Source organism: Saccostrea echinata, unplaced genomic scaffold (assembly GCF_033153115.1).
Source record: "Saccostrea echinata isolate AGI-Se365-2 ecotype Australia unplaced genomic scaffold, CSIRO_AGI_Sech_v1 ptg000034l, whole genome shotgun sequence".
NCBI classification, from domain to species: Eukaryota; Metazoa; Mollusca; class Bivalvia; order Ostreida; family Ostreidae; genus Saccostrea; species Saccostrea echinata.
The window spans coordinates 6,687,720-6,712,406 of record NW_026889783.1 but is presented as its reverse complement, the minus strand read 5'-3'; positions in this window follow the sequence as shown (position 1 = coordinate 6,712,406).

The window sequence follows — 24,687 nt, the reverse complement described above, 5'->3', positions numbered from 1 at the left end:
CATGGTTTTGATCCAACATCATTCCGGCAAGTTAAAGGTCACTGGAAAAAAAATAGCAAAGTTTTGTCCGACCCATTTATTTGTAATAGAGAGTCACTGGAAGCTCATTCTTGATACAGGAATTGCTTATGACAAAAGGGTTTGCCACGACGTTCATCGAACGTCATTCCTGTAAGTTCAAGGTCACTGACATGAAAGTGTAAGATTACTGTATGTGCTATAATTTTGGAAGCTCATACTTGGAACAAAGATTGCTTATGATCCACCGGTTTGAGATAACATAGCACTAGACTGGCAGAAGAAGTGGCAAAATTCGTGCCTGGATTATAAATTTATAAGGGGTGGGAGGAACACAAGAAACTTTTTCTCAGATTGCTAGAGATGGGTTTGTCCTGACCTTGAACAAAGGTTTTTCCCGGCAAGTTCAAGGTCACTGGCAGATAAATATTATTTTTTTTTCCATGCTATAACTTTGTAATATAAAATCACTGGAAGCTTTTACTTGATACAGAGATTGCTTATGATCTAAGGATGTGTTTTGACCTTGATCTAAGGTCTTTCTGGCAAGTTCAAGGTCACTGACAGAAAAGTGCAATATTCTTTTTCAGGAATATCTTTGTCATTGAGTATCACTGGAAGCTCATAATTTGTTCAAAGGTTGTTTTTGACCTTAACATAGGTCATTTAGGCAAGTTCAAGGTCACTGATATAATAAGTGTAAAATTCAAAAAGGACTAGTCGCCCACGTAGCGCAGTGGTAAGAATGTCTGCTCTAGAGTCGTGGATTAAGGAGTTGATCCTTACGTCGCTGGTTCGAATCCCACTTTGGGACACAGAGACCGATCCTTCGGATGAGACTGTATAAACTGTGGTCCCGTCCGACAGTAGGTGCTAGCACGAAAAAGATCCCTCACTCTTCAATGGCCATGAGTGCCGGGTATAGGTCAAAATTTGCAGATCTCCATCGGCAAATGGTGGCGTCTCCATATGATTGAAAAATTCTCGAGAGGGACGTTACACAACATACACACAAACAAACAAACAAAAAGGTCTATAATTTTGTAATAGAAAAAATTGCATGCATTTGCATTTCACTGAAAGGATGATAAATATATCATCCAGAGTGTGTAATGGCCTTGACTTAAATTCGAGGTCACTTAGAATATGATGTTTTGGATGAATAGTCTGAAAGAATGCGTGACTGAGAATTTTTTATGTCGGTGACATACAGATGGTGTTTGCTCTTAACCAGCTGCAGAATGTGTCATGGCTTGATGCAAGGTTATTTGGACAAGTTCAAGTTCACTGACAGGGGAATTTTACATTCTTTTACTGTCTTTCTACTCTTGAAACATTGCAAGTTGATGCCCCTTACAGGATTGTTTATAACCTTAAAATGTTGCATGACCTTGACTCAAGGTCGCTATGTTCTGTCTGCTCCGACGGAAGACCTATTCGTTGCATTGCAACGAGCTCGGCTCTAGTTCTTATTATTCTTTTTTTTTTTTCCTAGACGCCAACTTTGAAGCTTCATATCTTCCTCATTTCTGAACGGATTTTGTTCAAATTTTCAGAGCTTTTAGACTTTACAAAACACTTTCAGAATATAGTAATACAATTCGGAAATTACCTTCTGTTCACGAGTTATTCCCCTTTGATTGAAATTTTTATGCCTCTGGTTTCCAGACAAAGGCTAGGAAACTGTAATAATTGGAGCACAATACCATTTGAAATTGAAAAGAAGAAGCATTGAAATTGTGCACATCGGTTTTTCTTTCTTGATTTTTGCATTAAAAATGGCGCTAGAGAGGGGTCAAAAGTTAGAACGCGAAAAAGAGCAAAAATTTTGACATATTTTCCTTTATATCTTTAAAACTAAAAATAATTTGTTAAAACATGTAGAATAAAAGTTGTGCATAATTCCAAGAGCTTTCATTTGATATCATTTAAAAGGGGCTGGCCCCTATAATTAGGGATCTAGAGCCCTTGAAAGTTTTCGCTTTATAACTCAAAAACGGTAAATATTTCGATATGGATTTAGGAATTTTAAAGTTGCTCTTTAACACCTTATTGATCTCATAAAAATGTTGTTTTGTTCGAGTATTGCGTAATATGTCGTAATATGTAGGTAAAAAGCAGGTCCGGTAACAGGTAAGCGTTTTCATTCGGCAAGTAAATCAGAACTCTTCATGTGTATAACTTAAACAAACTTGCTATAAATAATATACCCTACTGTATTTAATGTTAATTTTCTTCTAAATAAGGTTTTAAACGTGTTCTGTGGTTCACTCATAAATTATTTTTTACAACTTTCTTTTCTTTTTTAATTTAGTTTTAAAGGGAACAACGTCTTCAAATAAAGGAAGGAATTAAATGTATCTATATAACTATGTAAGTAATATTAAACTCTAAGCTTCGAATAATTAATGATCATTAACTGTACGCATTTTACGTTCTCCATGTTCACCTAGATGTTTTTTGTTATGTAACACAATCCGCGATCCCACGTTGCCGAGGTCACCATCGACCAGCCACCTGCGGTCATAAACCATGTAAACAAAACAAATATCTGTGAAGACTGTGATCACGTTTTAAATCCATCGTGTAGAAACAACGACTAATGAAACATTGTGGTTTTTTTTTTAATCTTTAACAGTTTAAGATAACTTAATCTCATCTTTGATTTAATCTTAAATTCAAACACTAGTGCATAAAATCATTTCGAATTTTAATCGCTTTTACCGGCCTGTTCACTGTCGACACAGCAATACGATTTTTTAAAGTAAAAACAAAACAAACAATTTATTTCTCTGTCCTGTGTAATTGCATCTTTGATTTAATCTTAATTTCAAACACTAGTGCATAAAATCATTTCGAATCTTAATCGCTTTTACCGGCCTGTTCACTGTCGACACAGCAATACGATTTTTAAAAAAAAAAAACAAAACAAACAATTTATTTTACTCTATCTCACGCTTATTTTTATCAATCCTTACCGCCCGTGCATTTATTCATTTCAAGTTTTACGCATTTTAATTGCCGACTTAACCATTAAGTTTGCAACAATTTATTTTTCTGTCTCATGTTTTAAACTGCATGTACACATGCATGATAATTGTAAGTGGAGGTGACTTTTTCAATTCTCGGCATCCTCACAATGTCAAGGTATTGTGATTTCGGAACCTGAATTGACATTGTGAGGATGAATTCTCGGGAAAATCGAAAAGTTTTACGGATACATACATACATACATACATACATACATGCAAGTACAGAACATGCTCTTTTTATAAGCACGATCATGAATTCGAATGTACAAGTGTACATGTATATGCAAGAGCGCCCCAAATGTACGCATATCGAGTGTTTACTGAATTGATAATGAGTTGTTTTTATAACGGGTACATTTAGAGTATTCCGATTCACTTTTTACATTTTGACTGTAAACGATTTTATTAACAAGTTTATAAATGGTTGGTTGGTATTAAAGGAAAGCCAATTCAATGAAAAATCAAATCTACAGCACACGGCGAGTCTATCTACGATACAGCGGCCTTGACAGGGGTTATATTTACATCACCTTTTTAGTGTATTGCAGGTCACTTCCGGGTATTTCGAATCACCAGGTAAATGGCTAAAAACAGTCAGATAACAACATTATGATTAATGAATTAGTTGGTATTGTTTACCAAAAGAAAAGAATTATTTTCTTGTTGAATGTTGTTGTTTTTTATATTAAGTTATTAACCCCCCCCCTCCCTCCCTTCTGTAGACACACTATAAAACAGCGTTCTCAGAGGCGGATCATGCAGAAAAGCAAATACCAACAGAATATTACTTTCTGAAATTACCTGATTGTAAATTGTTGTCCTGTAAATATAATCATGATAATTATGTAATTTTTTTTACCTATATGATTTTTTTAATGCAAATAATTAACATTGAACAGTCATAATTCTACGAGTAGGCTACCAAATAATGATATAATGATGATAAAAAAATTGTGAAAAGGAATTAAACCAACTCATGTTTAGATTTCATGATTATCAAGAATGACGTATATCACTGCATACGTGTACTCGTACATATCACCATTGATCAACACTGATCAAGTGTATACCGGGACCCGGGATAGTCTTATTATAGCTCTTGCTTTGTCAAATCATTACTTTCATACCCTTTGCATTTAAGAAAAACAATGTTATAAAAAAACTAGTGCTAATTGTAACGGGAACCGTTACAGATGTTCCCCAAACGGCTCCCCAATCCCTTGTGATGCCCCATTCCCTACAAGCTTCAATAAATTAGACAATACTTTTGTAATATAGATGGACACTTTATTTTTAAGGGTATTTCATTGGAAAACTACTCCGATATAGCCATATGGGTATGAGCCAATCTAATAGCTACATTTTTTACATTAATTATCTTATAGTGTCTCACAATACATACATTTGTTTTAAATATTAAAGAATTTCATTGAAAAATAAGAGAGATGTAACCCTTTAAGTATTAGCCAATCAAAATTCAGCATACCCGCATGCATGGCCTTGCATTCAATTTTGATAGTATCATAATGTAGGAGCTCTATGTGCCTATCCATGTCTTAAATTTCATCCTGTTTTGTTAAAAACCAAGGGAGTTAAAGACATTTAAAGTTTCAACCAATCAGTTTGCAGCACACCTGCATGCGCGTGTTTTCAAGAAATTTCCTATATAACATGTTGTAGCACCTTATAATATATACTTATATTCTAAATTTCAAAGTATTTTGTCAAAAAACAAGGAAATTATTGAGATTTTTGTATCAGCCAATCAGAGAAGAGCGCACATGCATGCGCGTGAGTTCACGCTAATTTGACCATGTTGTCTTGTCTAGACTACTAATATATCTTTATATTTTGAGTTTCAAAGCAATTGATCAAGAAATATAAAAGTTACGGCTTCATCAAGTATATCAGTCATTTCACTCATTGCACGCGCGCGCACGTGCATGCATGTGCGCGCAAAATGACCTTCGTTCCACACACCTACACAACATGCCTATTAACCCTAAAAAGGTTTCATGTCAATCGGATGAGTGGTTCTATGAGAACACTCCCGGACAAAAAAGTACCGGAGAAGAAAGTAGAAAAAAAGAATAATAATAATAATAATAATAATAATAATAAGAAACAGAGTAAAAACAATATGTTCCCAAACTTCGTTTGGGGAACATAATAATAATCTGACATATAACAAGTATACATGTAGCTTGTGCAATTTATTTGGCTAGGGGCATGTACACACGTGGTTCGAAACTGTAGGGGGCTATAAATGCGGCCATAACTAGTATATTTTTAAGGTGTTATTAAAAACAAATAATACTCACAAAAGCTTATAAGATTGCCGTTCTATCGATACCTTATATGCCATGTTTCATCCACCAACAACGCCACGACATCGATGAGAAATACCATGCAACGTTTCCACACGGGCATTTTCTTCGAAAAGGATAGGAAGTTAATGAATTAAAATAATTAATTCTTTTACTTAACGCATTATGTTTACCTCTTTATTTGTTGTATGCAATAAGTATAGACCTTACTAATAATGACTGTTTGGTTGTCACACCTGTGCATGTGTCGTGCGAGGTACAGCGGTAACTAAGGTAAATTACCGAGAGTCGCGATTTGCGGGGTGATTCGGAATACCCTAAATGACTGTGGTCCATTGAATTTCTACTAGTAAATCAACCTGTCAAATATAACATGGGCCCACATAATACGACTAAATTCGTTTCATGAATGAACTGGTTCTTAACAAATATATGTACAGTATACAATATCTTTTCTTTAAAGCTGTTTGTTTATTATTTTCAACCACAATCTGCAGTACATGTATAGTTACACGAAATGCATGCACAACGTCGCTACACCTGTCAATCAAAATCACTCGATATTGTGAACTCAGTCTGGTGCTACGGTAGCATTTCCGAAGTGATTCAAAATATTCTTTCGGCTAATTCTAATTTTTCGCGTTGAATAATAATATTTTGGAACAAAGTTGGAATTAAGGCTGGAGCTGCATGCTGTGACTTTATCACACCTGCAGTCTGAAGTCTTCTCTTCTTACATGTATGTGAAGCATCTGTTGAGTAATGAATCAGAGAGCATAATATGCGGAACAAGTTTGATTGAGATTTTTACTTTTTGTTTAAGATAAAATGATTAATAACATAATTTATACATCTAATAGATACATATAAATGTACATGTATAGCTTTTTAAAAACAAGAATCTGTAATTGAAAATGTGAAAGTGAAGAGTTTAGGTAATAGTTCTTAACCAAAATTTAATGACAGTTCATTCCTTCCTAGTCTCTATATAACTTTTAATTACGGCCGTGCCCTCTCCCCTTCAATTGATGTCTTATACATGCTTTTAAATTCTGTTTATGTATCAAGAAATTTCCACAGGTACTTGTGGACAGGATCCCCCCCCCCCCCCCAAATTCAACCCCGATGTTTGTTGGACATTTTTTTTCCCACAAATTATATTTATTACACTTATTCATCATGTGTACCATAGGAAAAAATCGAGTACAAGTACCTATGGAAATTTCTATTTGCCCCCCCCCCCCCTCCCAAAAAAACTGAAATTGCTTTCTACGGGATTGACAACAGGTACTTGTTGACAGACCCCCCCCCCCCCCGATATTCAACTCCGGGGCTTGGACATTTTTTCCACAAATTATATTTATTGCACTTACTTATCATGTGTACCATATGAAAAAATCGTGAAAACCCCAAAATAATCGTTCCACACAAAAATGCCTCACTATGTATAGTTAAAACATTAAATTTTCATATTTCTTGATGAAATTAACATTAAAAAAATCAACACAAAATTAATACCGAATTACATATCACTTGAATTTATCATAAAGCAGAAAATCTGTTTTGCGGGCTTCAAGGCCAGCTCAGGAACCTAAAGATATCCTCATTTTCCAAGTCCAGTACAGAACGTAAAATAAATGAAATAAATCACACGATCACTGGGATGAACTCAAAGAAAGAAGACTCTTGAGGAAAAGATATTTTGGTTCGAATTATAGACTGAAATAAACCGATATTCTCTTTTTGCCACTCTTTCCTGGTGCCCTGGGACTCTGAATGTAGGATCAGTATTTTTTCACAGGTCCGTTGTACGGATTGTACGGGGGGGGGGGGGGGCAGACCTTCTGAAAATAGTCTTTTGCTGTAGTTTTAATATGTAAATTTTGATTTAGTTGCTGCTTGCCCCCTCCCCACTCTTTGTTTCTCTACGGTCATACATAGGCGAATCCCAGCAAAAATGTAATGACCTCCCCCCCCCCCCCCTCCAACACACACTTTTTTTTAATGTGTATTGCGATAGGACTTAAAATTGGAAAACATTTTCTGTATATCTCTACATCGAAAAATATAAAACAAATATTTTTTTTTATATTTCCTTTTTAAAACAACATAGATAATTATGCATAGCTAATTAAATACTGAATTAAATATTTATCTTTGCAGACAATATGCTCTGGGTTATAGAACATGATGTGAAAGCGTATCGTAATGCACCTTGTAATCCTTTGGATTTTCAGATTTAAGGCCAATGCAAAAACCCAAAGACGCCGACATTTTTTTATGCTGCTGTAATCGAAGATCCGGGGGGCATACAGTTTTTGTCCTGTCCACCTGTCTATTTGTCTGTTAGACTGTGTTAGCCTCTTTGTCCGCAAAAACTTTAACTATGCCCATAAAATTTGATTGGTTGGAACTACTGCTTTCATATTTCTTATGTGTATTCCTAGTAACAAGGACTTCCTTCAAGTACCAACATATTTGACCTCTTGACCTTGAACTTGGAGTTTGATCCTCTTTCGCAAAATTTTACCGAACTGTTATAACCTTGGCCAAAACTTTTGAACAGTTGGTGCTAGGACTTTTATACTTCACATCTGTATCCCTTGTGATAAGTCTCCTCCTTGGGTATAAATATGTTTGACCATTTGACCTTGACCTTGGAGTTGACCAACTTTTAAACAACTTTAGCCTTGACAATAACTTTTGAATGACTAGTACTAGGGCTTTTATATTACATAGGTAATTTTCTTGTGACAAGGCCTGTCATTGTATACCTATAATTTTGACCATTTTACCTTGACCTTTGAGTATGTCCTACTTTTGAAAAACTTTAACCTTGGTTTTAACTTTTGAACAGTTGGTGCTAAGGCTTTTTTAATACCACATGTGTTTTCCTTGTAACAATTAAGACCTTCCCTCAAGTACAAACAATTATGATCCCTTGACCTTGGAGTTTGACCTTTTAAAGAAATTAACCTTCGCCATAACTTTTAAACTGTTGCTGCTGTGGCTTTCATACTAGTATATATTTCACAGTATATTCTTTGTTCAAGACCTTTATTTGGGTAATAACATTTTTTTTTATCTTTTGATCTTGACCATGGAGTTTGACTTGCATTTGAGAAACTTTAACTTTTGCCATAAGATGCCATATGGGGGCATCAGTGTTTCAAAAATCACACGTTGTTCAGTATCCAAATCGGGCATAAAACATTTACAATGATCCTTTAAAGCAGTGAGTTGAACCTAATAAATTACGACTATAGAAATTATGATAATTTATTTCGATGTATGGTCTAAAAAAAAAGTTTATTATACCTCTGTGAAAACTAGCTTACAAGTGAAAAATCACTAGTAAAATAGAATTTGATTGGCCGAGAAAGTCACGTGTCCATCATGTTTGCTCTGCAACAAAACGTCGTGTTTAACGATTGTGACGTCACAATTAAACGAGTTAGGAATTAGATTGTTTATAGCGACGCTGCTAACTTCGTTCGCGCGGTAACAACAACTAAAAATTCACCCCAAAAAATCACCTTAATTAATAGAATAGCATACAGATAGTAGATTAAACGTTCTTTGTTAAAATGTTTGCACTTTTCAAAATTCGTTTATGGAAATACAGCTAACATACGTCATGAGACGTCACAGTCTAGACGTTCCAAATGTCTTGTGCTGTTTGAAGAGGCGGATCTTAAAATTAAGTGAACAATGCACTCACCCCAACGGTCGCACCGTTAACATATTATCGTTGATTGATTGTGTCGATTTAAATGTGTAAAAATGTAATGGTGGTGTTTGAATGTTACTGGTGTGATCACACAAACTTGTCACGTAGGAATTTTTTTTTTAATGAAACGAGGCTATTGGTATACCTGTAACTTACATATCTTTCATATCGTTCTCATCAAATGCATGTTTGCTTTATTCATTGGATCTCCTTTGTAATTCCTACATTTTGTTTAATTCGGTATTATAAACAATTTATTGCATAATAGTGAGGGAGACATAAAGATTTCTTCGCAAATGAAAAATCATATTTCCCTCGGGCGTTGCCTTCGGGGAGTATGATTTTTCATGGGCGAAGAAATCTTCATGTTGCCCTCTTGGAATATGATTTTTTATGGGCGAAGAAATCTTCATGTCTCCCTCACTATCATGCAATAAATGCAAACTGTGAACTTGTCAAGTGCGAAACACACAAAAGGGTATCGCTGATATCATACAGAGTGTTATCATTGCCTTGATCAGGCCCATAGGAAGCAAATTCAGGTTTTTTTTTGGGGGGGGGGCACAGCCATACACTTTCAGTTGACAGTTACGGGAGCACTACTACCATAAATTTCCTGACAAGCAAAAAAAAAAAAAGGTCACCAACTACCAAAAATTCCTTGACAAGCAAAAAAATCAGACGTTTTTATTGAGGTGGCACAAGTATAGTATCTATGTCTACTATAGTAATCTATATATCAGCAAAATTATTGGGGGGGCACGCCCCCCGTGCCCCCCCCCCTCGGTTTACGGCCATGTTGATTAAATTTAGGGTCACTAAGGAAAGAATGTTTTGACTGGATGAATGGTCTGAAAGAACATGTGTTAACTTGTCGAGTCTGTAACACATAGATAGGGTTTGCTTATAACCAGAGTGTGTCATGGTTTGATGCAAGGTCATTTGAACGAGTTCAAGGTCATCAACGGAGAAACAACATTCCTTAACTGTCTTTCTACTGGTGAGACATTGCAAGTTGATACCCCTTACAAGATTGCTTATAACCTTAGAATGTGGCATGACCTTGACTCAAAGTCACTTCTTCCCGTTCGCAGCTCCAACGGAAGACCTACTCGTTGCTTTGCAACGAGCTCTGCTCTAGTTATTCTTTTTTTTTTCCTAGACGCCAACTTTGAAGCTTCATATCTTCCTCATTTCTGAACGGATTTTGTTCAAATTTTCAGAGCTTTTAGACTTTACTAAACACTCTCAGAATATTGTAATACAGTTCGGAAACTTTCTGTTCACGAGTTATTCCCCTTTGATTGAAATTTTTATGCCTCTGGTTTCCAGACAAAGGCTCTGAAACTGTAATAATTGGAGCACAAAACCCTTTGAAATTGAAAAGAAGAAGCATTGAAGTTGTGCACATCGGTTTTTGTTTTTTGATTTTTGCATTAAAAATGGCGCTAGAGAGGGGTCAAAAGTTAGAACGCGGAAAAGAGCAAAAATTTTGACATATTTTCCTTTATATCTTTAAAACTAAAAATATTTTGTTAAAACATGTAGAATAAAAGTTGTGCATAATAGCAAGAGCTTTCATTTGATATCATTTAAAAGGGGCTGGCCCCTATAATTAGGGATCTAGAGCCCTTGAAAGTTTTCGCTTTATAACTCAGAAACGGTAAATATTTCGATATGGCTTTCGGAATTAAAGTTGTTCTTTAACACCTTATTAATCTCATACAAATGTTGTTTTGTTCGAGTATTGCGTAATATGTCGTAATATGTAGGTAAAAAGCAGGTCCCGTAAACAGGTAAGCGTTTTCAATCGGCAAGTAAATCAGAACTCTTCATGTGTATAACTTTAACAAACTTGCAATAAATTATATACCCTACTGTATTTTATGCTAATTTTCTTCTAAATAAGGTTTTAAACGTGTTCTGTGGTTCACTCATAAATTATTTTTTACAACTTTCTTTTCTTTTTTAATTTAGATTTAAAGGGAACACGTCTTCAAATAAAGGAAGGAATTAAATGTATCTATTAATTATTCGATGCTTAAAGTTTAATATTACTTATATTAAACTTTAAGCATCGAATAATTAATGAACATTAACTGTACGCATTTTACCAGTTTACGTTCTCCATGTTCACCTCGATGTTATGGTTATGTAACACAACCCGCGATCCCACGTTGCCGAGGTCACCAGTGTACCAGGCACCTGCGGTCATAAGCCATGTAAACAAAACAAACATCTGAGAAGACAAATCCATTGTGTAGAAACAACGATTAATGAAACATTATGTTTTTTTTTATTTATATCGAATCTTTAAGATAACTTAATCTCATCTTTGATTTAATCTTTACGAATTTTAATCGCTTTCATCGACCTGGTCACTGTTGACACAATACGATTAAAAAAAAATATTTCTCTATCCCGTGTTATAGTATTCTATTTCAATTGTAATTGAAAAGGTGCTACGGCAAAGAATTGTATTTAGTGATACTTGTGTAAAGTATAATTTTTACTATCAGTCTCTTGTTTCTTCATTTAATTTTTCATTTAATATTAAATAAACTATATACGTAAAATAATACTTTTAAACAAACAATAATTCGCGCCTTCTTACAGCAGACAGTTTATATTCCGCTCTGTCTCTGTGTTTAACTTCAAAATTTGTAACCCACTCGTCGTTCACACGTGGCCGCAGAGATTAGCGAGCCGCGGTCATATCGGTGTTAAAAATTTAATGCACTGTGTACTCATAGCGATTAATGGAAAATTGTACATGTGTTTGAAATCATTTCAAATCTTAAATATTATTTAATTTCACTCTATCTCACGCTTATTTTTATCATTATCTTATCCGCCTGTGTATTTATTCATTTTAAGTCTTATGCATTTTAATTGCCGACTTAACCACTAGGTTTGCAACAATTTATTTTTCTGTCTCATGTTTTAAACTGCATGTACACATGCATAATAATTGTAAGTGGAGGTGACGTTTTCAATTCTCGGGAAAATCGAAAATTAAATTAATCACTTCTGAGTTTGCATTATTTGCTACCAAACTTACAATTGTATTGTACAGAATGATATACTTATGCATTTCTTTTATTTCGTCGAATAAACAGAATATCCAAATACACGATTTTACGGATACATGCTTGTAAGTACATGCAGTTTTACATGGAAGAGCGCCCAAAGTAAATACATCCTGAGCTTTCAGAATATACATGCTTGTGTACAAAGCAAACGGGTAATTCACAGATAAGGAAAAACAGAAAAAAAACATATCTCCATAAATTAAATACACAATCGCAATGATGTTTTGATTGATCAGCATACGGTTTTTTATCCTGCGTCCATGCATTTCGACTATACGGAAAAAAGATCCGATTCGGTAAAATTATAGCAAACGTGGTTGAAAATTGTCGGACTTTTTATCCAAATTAAAAAAAATGTGTTGGTCCTTTGAATGGCAATATATCCGAATAGTAATTAAACAGCCTATCAAATATATCACGGCGTCCATATAAGGGTGAAACTTTGTTTGGTAAATAAAGTGGTTCTTACAAATATGTCACAAATCTTAAACATCTAATTTAAATAATTATTTAATTTATCTAACAAATACTAATTTGGTTCTAAGAAAGCCACGCAGTTGTATACAAATATTCCAAAATAATCTTTCATGTTTAATGGACTGACAGGTGATCAAATTTCCTCTCATTACGATACGTACCCCCCCCCCCCTTTAAAGAATACAATGTTTTTCTTTAGAGCCGAAAATGTCAATCGGTTGGTTTGTTCAGGCACGTATACATATAGGTGAGGGCTCGTGTTGAATTCCGAGAGATATCCACAACCTATTTTAATGTAAACCAATAATCATACGCGACATTCGTTATTCGCGAATCGTCAAATGAATGAAAAACAAGGTCTGCAACGATTATTATCTGTGACTAAGCTTTCCTATTTTATAAACTTTTTAAGGTCTTTTATTTTATTTTAAAACTCAAAAAATGTAACGATTTAATGTGTTCATTGGAGTGGTCAATTGAGCGTCGAAGTGTTTACTAATAGTTTCTTTGGGTGAGGGGAGTTACCATTTTCGGTTTTTGCATTTGATTTCCGGAATTTTGCATTGCACTTTCGACAATTAATAAATTTCACTTTTAACATTTATTATTTTCATTCCTGATTTTTGACTATATTTCCAGAATTTAATGTTAACAAAATAGATGGAATTAAAATTTTGATAGGATATAAATGGTGAATGGCTGAAAATTTATACATTTTATAATGTACATGGTACTTACGGCCTTTGAGCAATAAGGGATGGAAATCGGAGAAAATGATCAGCATTCCACAGGTGAAATGTTAATGAAAAATGTACTTTTTCTTTGTGGAAAAGAGTGAAAGAGAATAATCTAAATGTGGATACTACACTCTCTTTATTTGATACATATGTAGGTTCTGTTCTTCATTATGGATGTGAGATGTGGGGATTTCATAAAGCCCCACATGTTGAGCAAGTACATATTAACTTTTTGAAGAAAATTATGTCGCTTCGAAAATCTACAAATAACTTAATGGTTTATTTCGAATTTGGTAGATGCCCAATGTATGTTCAAAGAAAACTTCGAATTCTGAATTATTGGTGTAATTTGCTCAATACAAATAATTACATTCTGCGGACATGTCATAAACATATGTGAGTATGAAGAACAACAGGGAAATTGTACAAACTGTTTAAATGCAGTTAGAAAGCGTTTTTTAAAACGCTATTTGGTTTGAGTAATAAAATCCTTTAAAAAGAATATTGATGACTACCCTAACTCATCTGGAAAATCTGCAGCAAAATTTAAAATTCTAATGAATCGATTTCGACTTCTTTATCAAAATTTTTCCCGAACTTTTCCGTAGACCTCTGGCTTTTCCCTTTAATTCTGTAACACTCGGAACTCGAGAGTTACCCGCTAGGTGTCGTTTCTGCATCACTTCCGTATAATTTCTACTTTGATATTTCCAAATCTTACATTTCTTACGTTTGACGATGAATACTCGGATTATTGTGGAATGCATAGGCAATTAAATAGCACGATTAAAGACAAAAAATATCTACCGAAACAAGATATAATAACATATTTTGGTGACATGTGGTAGGTATATGATATTTTAGGCCCGATATCCAAGAGAGGTCCAGTGTTAACAAAATAAATGGAAGTGACTTACCTTCTCTATTTCATAATACCGCGGGTATGATTTTTGAATAAAACGTTAATTCTACGGTAATTTTTGATTTTTCATATGGAATACATTGTAAATGTGTACTAAAAGATTAATTTATGGAAAAAGACGAATAAAAATATTCTTGGACCCCGGGGTGTGTATTGGGTGTATATTGGGGGGGGGGGGGGGTTCCTGTCCACAAGCACCTGTGCAACATTCAAGCTTAAAAGACCATTCAAACAATATATACAAATTAGGAACAGTGCAAATCTTTTGAAAACAGAGGTAGAATCAAGTGCCATGGATCTGTCATGTTGTAAATTTTGAACTTACCTGTTGTCAGTAAATACAAAATTTACATGTCATGTTGTAAATTTTGTATTTACTGCCACCCGGTAAATTCAAAATTTATAGCATGAGATCACTCATGCTATAGCACTTACCCCGACACGAGACCTTATACGGTCTCATCCAAAGAACCGCTCTCCACGTTTTACTACTTATCCAAACTGAGCATAAAACATTCTCAATGAATTTTTAAATCATTGTGTTGAACCTAACAAATTATTCCGACTCGCTCTATGGTCTGAAAAAACATGGCTGAACTTATCCATTCAGAAACTCAGACTGGGATTGCTCTTAACCAGTGTGTGTTATGGTCTTGATGCAAGGTCATTTGGTCGAGTCAAGGTCACTGACAGAGAAACTGTAATTTCGCTACCGTATTTGTACTAGTGAAACATTGCTGGTATCATGCAGAGTGTGACATGGCCTTGACTCAAGTTCAAGGTCACTAAGGATAAGATGTTTTGACTGTATGTATGGACTAAAAGAACATGGCGTGTCACTGTGAACTTTTCAAGTCGGTAACACACAGATTGGGTTTTATGACGAGAGTGTGACATGGCTTGTCATTTGGTCATTTGGAATGTTCAAGGTCACGTACATTCCTTTACAGTTTTTCCTAGCGAAATATTGTAAGTTGCTTCCCCTTACAAGATTGCTTACATGTATAACTTTAGAATGTTGCATGACCTTGACTCAAGGTCACTTCTTCCTTCCGCAGCTCCAACGGAAGACCTATTCGTTGCTTTGCAACGAGCTCGCTCTAGTTGAATTTACTTTTTGTACCAACTATCAAAATGTCTTTAAAATATATAAAAGAATATTAATTTTATAATAATCATCTTAGTGTCCAAATATGTCACGGCTGTAATGTGTACATGGTATGAGATGAAGTCCAATTAATAATTTTACAAAGAAAGCGCAGTATAACGAGATAATTTTATTACAAAAACAACACATTAATTGACAAATAATACTCGCGGAAGAAAAGCGTTTATAATTACTGTACTTTCTACATATTCAGCCAGCAGTTTTTAATGAGGAAAATTATCTTTTTGACTGTGTCTGAGGAAAGACGGTCGGTTTCTCAATTTTAGGATGAAAATTCCATCTCTTTTTCACTCTTTTATTGAAATTTATTTATTCGAATGTTTTCGTTATTCGATCGTCGGTCCATTCGACTGATGGTCGAATAGTCGACTATTCGTTGACATCCCTTATATATATATATATATATATATATATATATATATATATATATATATATATATATATATATATATATATATATATATATATATATATATAAAACTTAGGAAATCCGATTTTATCTCTCTTTCAGTGACACTTCATGAGACTGATATAGCTTCACAACATTCTTTGTGTTTTCTTCAAGAAAAAAAATCACATACAGATAAAAACAAAACAATCAGAAACAATTTGGAAATATGAGACAACAAAAGCAATTTCCTTTAATCATTTCTACCATATAACTATAATAAAATCTAAAGATTAAGAAATGGGTTATTAATTTAGGTAGATCGAATGTTCGGATACGAAAAAAAAAAAAAGCAGTGAAGGATATTATGTCTTCAAATGCTCGGCAGGCTCACCTCAGCTAGTTTTTGCTTAGCTTACTAAAGATTAACTCAAACACATTCACAGAGATGAATAATGCCATTTATTTAAATGACGGTATAAAAGAAAATACTTAACGAGGTTCGCTCCTGAGCTTTTGAGCAAATTTTTATCTTAACCTATATTTCAAAAATTCTGCTTAATGTTTTAATTCTTACAATAAATTTGAATTCTACAATGCCAATTTAACTATATTCAGTTAAAAATCCATGATTAAATTCCATACTAAAAGCATTAAGCGAAGAACTATATTTTGTGGCGGAAGGTTTTTTTTTTTAGAAGAAAATGATCATTTTTTCTCTTTCGAAGTATTTAAAGTATGCTAAGTTTGGATTCCTATTTTTACATGCAGACTGCACACATAGTTATTTTGTGCATTGGACTGTTTTATATTGGTCCTAAATTATCTATTAAATAAACTGTCATGAATTCTATCATCATATATGATAAATATAGCAAATATATTGTGAACATGAAGAAAAAAAATAGCCCTAATTTAAGCTTAAAATTAGCACTATTTAGTAATATCTAAAAATTAACATCACAGACCTCCACTTTTGATTTTCTTTTCTGAATATATACGATACTTTTAACCATTCTTCTTAAATTCAGTAAAATGTCATTACTTTCGAATGATTTTTTTGCTTGTTAAATTTTTAATACCAGAAAAATGAAAATGTTTGAGTGCAAACAGGTCAAATAATTGAACATGCGGAGTAATTTGAAAATTTCTTCATTGTCACAAATTTTAATGTGTCTATTTAAGATGAAATTAGACCGATTTTGTCCCCATTATTTATTTGAACAAAAATTATTGAAGTAGAAACTTTAAAAAATTGATTTATGTGTAAGACGTATTTACAGTGCAAAAAGGTCAAACTAAATGCTCTGTAGCGCCAAAGAAGCGCATTGACCCCCATTTTTTGTTTTGATTTTTAATAAAGCTATGTGTATAAGTTCCAAAAATATACTTGATAAAAAAATTCTCATTACTTTTGATGGAAGGATCCAACCTCCTTAACACAAAAGAAGGGGGATCAGACTCACAAGCTCAGATTATAAGTTACGTAAAATATGAAAAATGTCTGAATTTTCAAAAAATGACTAGAAAAAACTACCTATAAAACAATAAGATCAAACCTTTTAAGAAAAACATAGCAAAAAGATGGATATCACTTAGATACAACACTCTGCTAATTACGGAGGCGTTAAGGTCTCCACACTTACGTTATAGTTCTGTACATTTTGTACATCGTCTTACTTTTTATTGTCTTATCAACAACATGTAATCTGTTACGATTTCTTATTTTCATGTATGTGTTGTATTGTATCTGGGTATTTTCACATAATTTAAAGCTTCTTCTCTGTATGATAAATTTTGTTGCTAAAAGTTATATCGACTTAAAAAAAATATTGATTTAAGCATGAAAATTTAAGATATCGATGTAGTTAACTCGACACACAACAATAAAATTATATGATTAATTGTTAAATTGATTTAATATGCTAGTTTTTCTAGGGGGAAAGTTTGAAAATATTGTCCTCCAAATAACTTTGCGGGCGCGGGAATTATAATGAAACGTCACGCAGATTTATTGACGGCACATGCACAATGTACCATATGTCCTCTACAAAAAATTAGAATTTTTCATTCTAAAGTCATATACAAATTTGAATTGAAAAATTCTAAATTTTTGTAGATGACACATATGTAAAGTGTCAGACATTATTTGTATGACTACTAGTATAGAGAAAAACTTATTGAAGAAGGGGGCGAGAGGGGCATTGATTGTCCCCATTGAAGCAAATATCGATTTACAGCATTCTAATAAAGAAGAAATATATATGCAAGTCTAGTGATAATTCTATATTTTTTTAATTAATAAAGTTCATCAACCTCTCTTTGAAATAAAAATTATGTGCTTGCAAAGTATGCATGATAGAAATTGCTATGATTAAAATAATGCGCGACAGCTGCCCCCCCCCCCTTCATTGTTTCAATGTTCCATTCATAAGTACATTTAGTAGTAGTCCTATTATAGTGGTAGAATCAAAAGTAACAATATTATAAAGCTGACACTGGCTATGTACTCTGTAAATGTTTGATGTTTTAACACTCTGTGGTAAACGAAAGATCCCCTTCCCACCCCTCGAGCTCAAAAATATAACAAAAGTCAAACAAAAATATAAGTGAATCATGATACAATATATATGATATAAAATGTATAAATATCAGCACATCAGATATCTTACATCTTATTACTTTGAATGATGTAAAAAAAAGTGTTCTTCTTTTCAGCCAATCTGCATAAGCTTAGTCACAAAGTTAAAAGGGGGAAAGAGTGGGGGTCAGCCAAATAAAATTAAAAAGAAAATTGTGAGTATTTTTCTTTATTTTTGGGATATATTAGCAGATCTATACTATACTCAGATAAAAAACTGGAGGTGGGGCACAAAGTCCCACCCTTCAAAAGTGGTGATGGGAACAGTACTCCCTATGACTATGATCTAACTGCAAATGCCTTTTCATCCCCCTTTTTCAAAACATTTTTTGAATCTGTTTTAGTCTATAACCGTATACAATAGAAAATACAAGGTACAGGATCTTTCACTGAATCCCGAGTGAAGTGAAGTTTCATTAGATTTCCCGCCCCGCGAAGTTTATTCAGTAACAATATTTTCTCACTTCTTTCTCGGAAATATTCATATATTTATATCGATATAACTCTATATTTATTTTTACATATCGACATTACTATATTGATATGATTAGATATCTTACTTTGATCAATATCTTAAAATCAATATTTTTTAAGTTGATAATACTTATAGCAATAAATTCAATTAAATAAAAGAAGTTGATTTACATTATGTAAAAACATCTAAATACAATTCAAAATATGTGTATAAATAAGGAATTATTACACATAATATGTTGATAAGACAATAAAATAGGAGACAATATACAAATTATAACACAACAAATGTAGAGACCTTTACGCTTCCGAAGCTAATTACATCGTCAATATACATTGTTTTATAAGGCACACAATTTTCAAATAAAACGTTAAAAGAACCTACAAGAGCATTTATTCAATCTAAGGAAAAAAAAAACATTCCAGTAATTAAACTCTTAGATGTAAACTATAAAATGTTAACAAAATATCAATAGTACTCTCTAATTGTCGTAAACCTGAGGTTGTTTTTTGTGATTCTATATAAAGATGATTTATAATGGAATTGTAACACATAAATTTATTCTTGGTAAAGAATACTTCCTATACAATATTGTTGTGATGAAAACGGCAAAAACATGGTGATCATTAGTGTAGTATAGAATTCATGTGGGTTTTTCCCCCAGAAAATGTAATTTCCCAATTAGCAGGTTACAATATTTTAATAACAATTTTATCATAATTTACATCCCATAATGAACATTAATGTCCCTGGGAATTATAAGTACCGGTAGTCAGTTGCACCAATGTCATTTTAAAGCCATGATTTCTGTTACTTAAGGTCAAGATCTAGTAAATGGAAGGAGCATACAGATTTCTCAAATTTGAGAAATAAATGCTTTAATGATGCTTTATAACTATAGCTGGGTCAAATAAGGTGTATCGGGGAATAATTTGTAGGTAATTAAACAAAACGAAAAATCATATTTTTAAACTGTCATTTTCAATGAAAAATTAAGAAAACCAGTCATGAATATAAGAGTTTTTTTCCATATCAGACAAAGAAAATGTATCAAGATTGCCTACAGTCTCTCAAAAAACCGTAATTTGTATAATTTGTATGTTCTTAGCCTTTTATTTGAAATGATATAGGTATCTGGATTCCTTTCAAGTGATTTCAAATTGAATTCCATGAAAATACTTTATTTTTCTTCATAATTCTATCAGAGCCGTTAAAAGTACCGGAAAAGGAAAGTTTAAATTGATTATGACGTCATAATGGATCTAGCACCAAAAAGAAGTCTAAAGTTAGATCTTGACCTTAAGTTGGTTCTAGGTTACAATTGGCAGTCGTCCAAATTGACAACCATTTCCTTGGAATCGGTTGTTACTGAGACGTCAGGATTACGAACTGCAGCAACGGAGACGACATCCTGTTCTACGACAACCGTCTTAGAGTTGGAATCCTTCTGTTTCCTGCAACTATTTTTATAAAAAAAAATTTTGGTATGTGAGACTGTGACAATTCTTTGATTTTAAGTTTCATTTTATCATATTTTTTTTTTCATCATAAAAGGTTATTAGCTATGAATGTGCTGTGATTGTTAAACCTATTTTGGGGTTTCTTGTAAAAGTTAATGCTTTCAAAAAAAAAAAAAAAAAAAAAAAAAAAGGCTTTTTTTTAATGTAACAGAACCAGTGGCTCAAACATCACACTAATATATAGGCTACATAATCCAGCTTCAGCAAAATTTAAAATTTGTTTCTAATATTATGTCTAAATCTTTGGTGGTATCCTTATTATTTATTAACTCAGACGGATAAATGAAAATTATCATGTTATTGTTCCTTTAGAAAAAGATTTCATAGCGATCATACCGTTAGACTGTCGTAATATCTTTTCAAAACAAATTGTTTCAATATGGATGTTTTCAAGGTTGAACATATTTTTATTAAGAAAAGATGATCAATGAACTTCAAATTTGTTGTGAGTATACTTACAAGATTGATATAGTAATAAAACTAACTGCCGCGCAAACTGCACCCAAGCAGATAATAAAAAACAGATGTCTCCACCTAGACACTCTGCCACACCCTCTTTTTGATCCATTTCCTTCTGTGCTCTGGCATCTTCCACCTTTTCTGGATCTCTTCGTTTTTTCAATAGTAACCGCATGGACACTCTTGTTTTCTGCGGGTTTCTCTAAATGTGATTGGTCAATGATGTTGGAGAACTTAGACAGAGGTCGCACAGAGTTACTTTTCATATCATCCTTGTTCTTGTCGAGGTGTCGGTGGCGAGGCTTATGATGGTGATCTATTATAGCGAAATGAAAAGTATTGTATTTACTCGTCATTTCTGAACTAATTCGAACATAAGAAGTATATACGTCATTTTTTTAATAATAAAAATCTGTTTCAGAGTTAGTATGACCAGATGCGGAATTCTTATTCATATATATTATAAAAGAATTCAACTGAAATTGTTCATTCCTTTGCATATGGTTTATCTTTGCCTTAAATTGTGCCTAAATATAGTCACTATGTTTGTTAAGATGATTATAGATGGACCCAGAATTTGAAACATGATTAAGCCAATTTTTTTTTTCTCTCGAACGATTATTCAATGATTTTTTTAATCATATTTAAATAATAAATTTTGGAGAAAATATCTTACCATGACGATAAACACACATATTTTGGCCCAATATCCCGCAACATTTACCGGAAGGACAATCGGAATCCTTCTCGCATAGTATCCCATTGGGTTTCATTTTGGTAAACGATGGCGGCCTTATAGGGCGTGGATTCATAGACCCGGGAAATCCAATAGGACATACGTCATATTCATTCACTGTATGCATATAATGGAAATCGGAAAAAAAAATAATGAAAGCAAAATAAATACATAAAATAAAGCTAAAAAGTAAATTAACAAAACTGTACGTTTACCTGCAAATCCAGTCACTACAAAGACAATAGAATATAAAACAAAGCACTGATGGTTCCTCATATTTAGACTATCCTTCCTAGAATATCAGTCTTGTTACGCGCTTATTTGTTTTTCCTACTCGTTATTAGAACATTTTTCCTTGTCCTCACACCGTATTAAGATCTCTCTAAATACTATATGCCGCAAGATTAGATCGATAACATTCAACTAAATGTAGGGAATTCGGCGGAGTAATATCTTTTAATAAATATATTTAATATTTAAAAAAAATCTCACATCAGAATAACCAGATTCTACAGATTTTAATTTGCTGCTGACTTGTTTTACTGTGTGTTTCATTGCAAAGAAGGTGGCATTTGCACATTTTGTTTCCAGGCAACCTGTTTTTACTGTTAGAAATACAAGTATATGTATTGGAAACATAAGAAGAAACATCTAGCAATAATGTATCTGCGAGATACTGTTACAGGTTTATAAAATCAATATTGGTATTTTTACAAATCTGTCAGAAAATGATATTCCACTCATTATACTTGAGCTTGTTAAATACTATATCAAATTGTGATGTTTTGGTTTCTATATACAATTAACATATCATATCTTTGTATTTTTCTTGTGTGCAAATTCATTCTACCTTTTCGAAGTACACGTCTTTCTCTCTCTCTCTTTCATCTCTTATTATATAACATATGCTATGTCATATAAAATTTCAGTAACAACAATCTAACAAACATAATATTAAACTGATATCAAGAAGTTAATAGAAATGAAAAACAATCTCCATCTTTTCCATTGTAATACTACGATAAAAATATTTAAATTGGCTAAATCTAAATTCATCGCATTTATTAAAGAATGATATATTTTTTCGACAAGTCTTTTCCATCATAAACAATTGGTGTACCTAAGGCATGCCAAAGTTATATAAATATCGATGTTGAATATGTTTAAAAAATGGAATAAATTATGAAATCCATCTCAATATTTGCATTTAAAATAAAGTTATCATTTATTTTAATACCAGTCATCCATAAACGATACCAGGTAAGCTAGATTAAGATGAACCTTTGGTTAAATTACAGATTTTCTTGTGTACTATCTCCATATTAAACAAAAAAAAAAACAAAAAAAAAAAAAAAAAAAAACAATGAACATGATTAGGGTTTTAACTAAAATATAAAACGTTGAATACCAAGTCCCTATCTTTACTCCTTACAGAAATATTAACTACTGTAAAGGAGAACCTTCAGAGGTACTGTGCTAAAGCATATTCTAGAAGTGGTGTCAATCAGAGGTGGTTCTCAAAAAACTCCAAAGAACTTAAAATCACCAAATTTTTCAAAAGTCAATAACATCAAAATATATGATTTCTCTACACTTTATACAACCATTCTTTGTAATGTCATGGATAACTGCTTCTTGAATAAAAATGTTACTCGGATTTTTGTATCTTGTGACAAGTCATCAACAAAATCAGTTTGTTAAACATCACTCTGTTCTACACACAAGTACTCTGTAGTTGATATTAAAATGATGCTTGAATTATTAATTGACAATATTTATGTAACATTTGGAGAGCAGGTCTTCCAAAGACTGTTAGAATTTCAATGGACACTGATTCTGCTCCATTATTAGCCGACCTGTTTTTATATTCCCTATGAAGCAGAATTTATTTAAAAAGTTTCTACACCAGAAGAAAACACTTGCTGTGGCCTTCAACTCGACAGATATATCGACGAAGTTTTATCAATTAACAATACTTACCTCAATTCATATGTCGACTCGATATATGCCAGTGAACTTGAAATGGAAGACACCACAGAATATGCCAAATCCGTTTCATATTTGGATGTTTTACTGACTAAAGACGATAAGGGCAAACTAACAAAATAATTGTATGACAAACGAGATGACTTTAACTTTTCCATCGTCAACTTTCCTTATGTATTAATATTTCGCTATCACCTGCATATGGTGTTTACGTCTCCCATATCATTCAATACTCAAGAAAATGCTCTGAGTACTATCATTTTTTAAACAGAGGCAGGGTTCTGACAGATAAGATGATGTTACAGGGATTTCAAGCAACTCGATTAAAGTCAGCATTCCATAAATTCATACTAATTGTTAGGCCTTTGTTTGTTTGTTTTTTTTTTTACTTAATTTGACTAATTTGAATGTTCTGTCAACCTGATCAATACATAGGGTTAACTGCGCGTGTGACCTGTCAACAGGGGATTTTTAGAGGTCTGTGATTGCTCTGGAATTTCCGGAGGTCTGTGTTGTATGCCATGTTCACGATTTTTATTGTTTGTCTATTTTATTTTAGATCACTGTTCGTTATATTTACCTTTTTCATTCCAATGATATGACTGATTGCAAATACCGTGTTTGATTCGGGTCCGAGGAACAGCATACTGGTATTTATCTTCAAAATAAAGGGGTTGACTCAATTCACAGTCATTATTGCAAAATTACATTCTGTGTAGAACCAAAACGGGTATGCAAAATAATATGATAATTTTTCTGAAACATAAAAATCCAGACTTTCAAAATATAGAGAATTTACACTTACCTGCCCTTGATTGAACATTAGGTATGCATGAGAGGTGGAGCTAAAATTGGAAGAATGGGTCTAAATATTAGACTTGATAATAACTTTGATATGTATTAAAAAAAATAAGAGAGCACTCTTTACTATCTTCTTCTTTATTCTGTATGGCAAAAGTGCACTATTTACAAAGGTTTA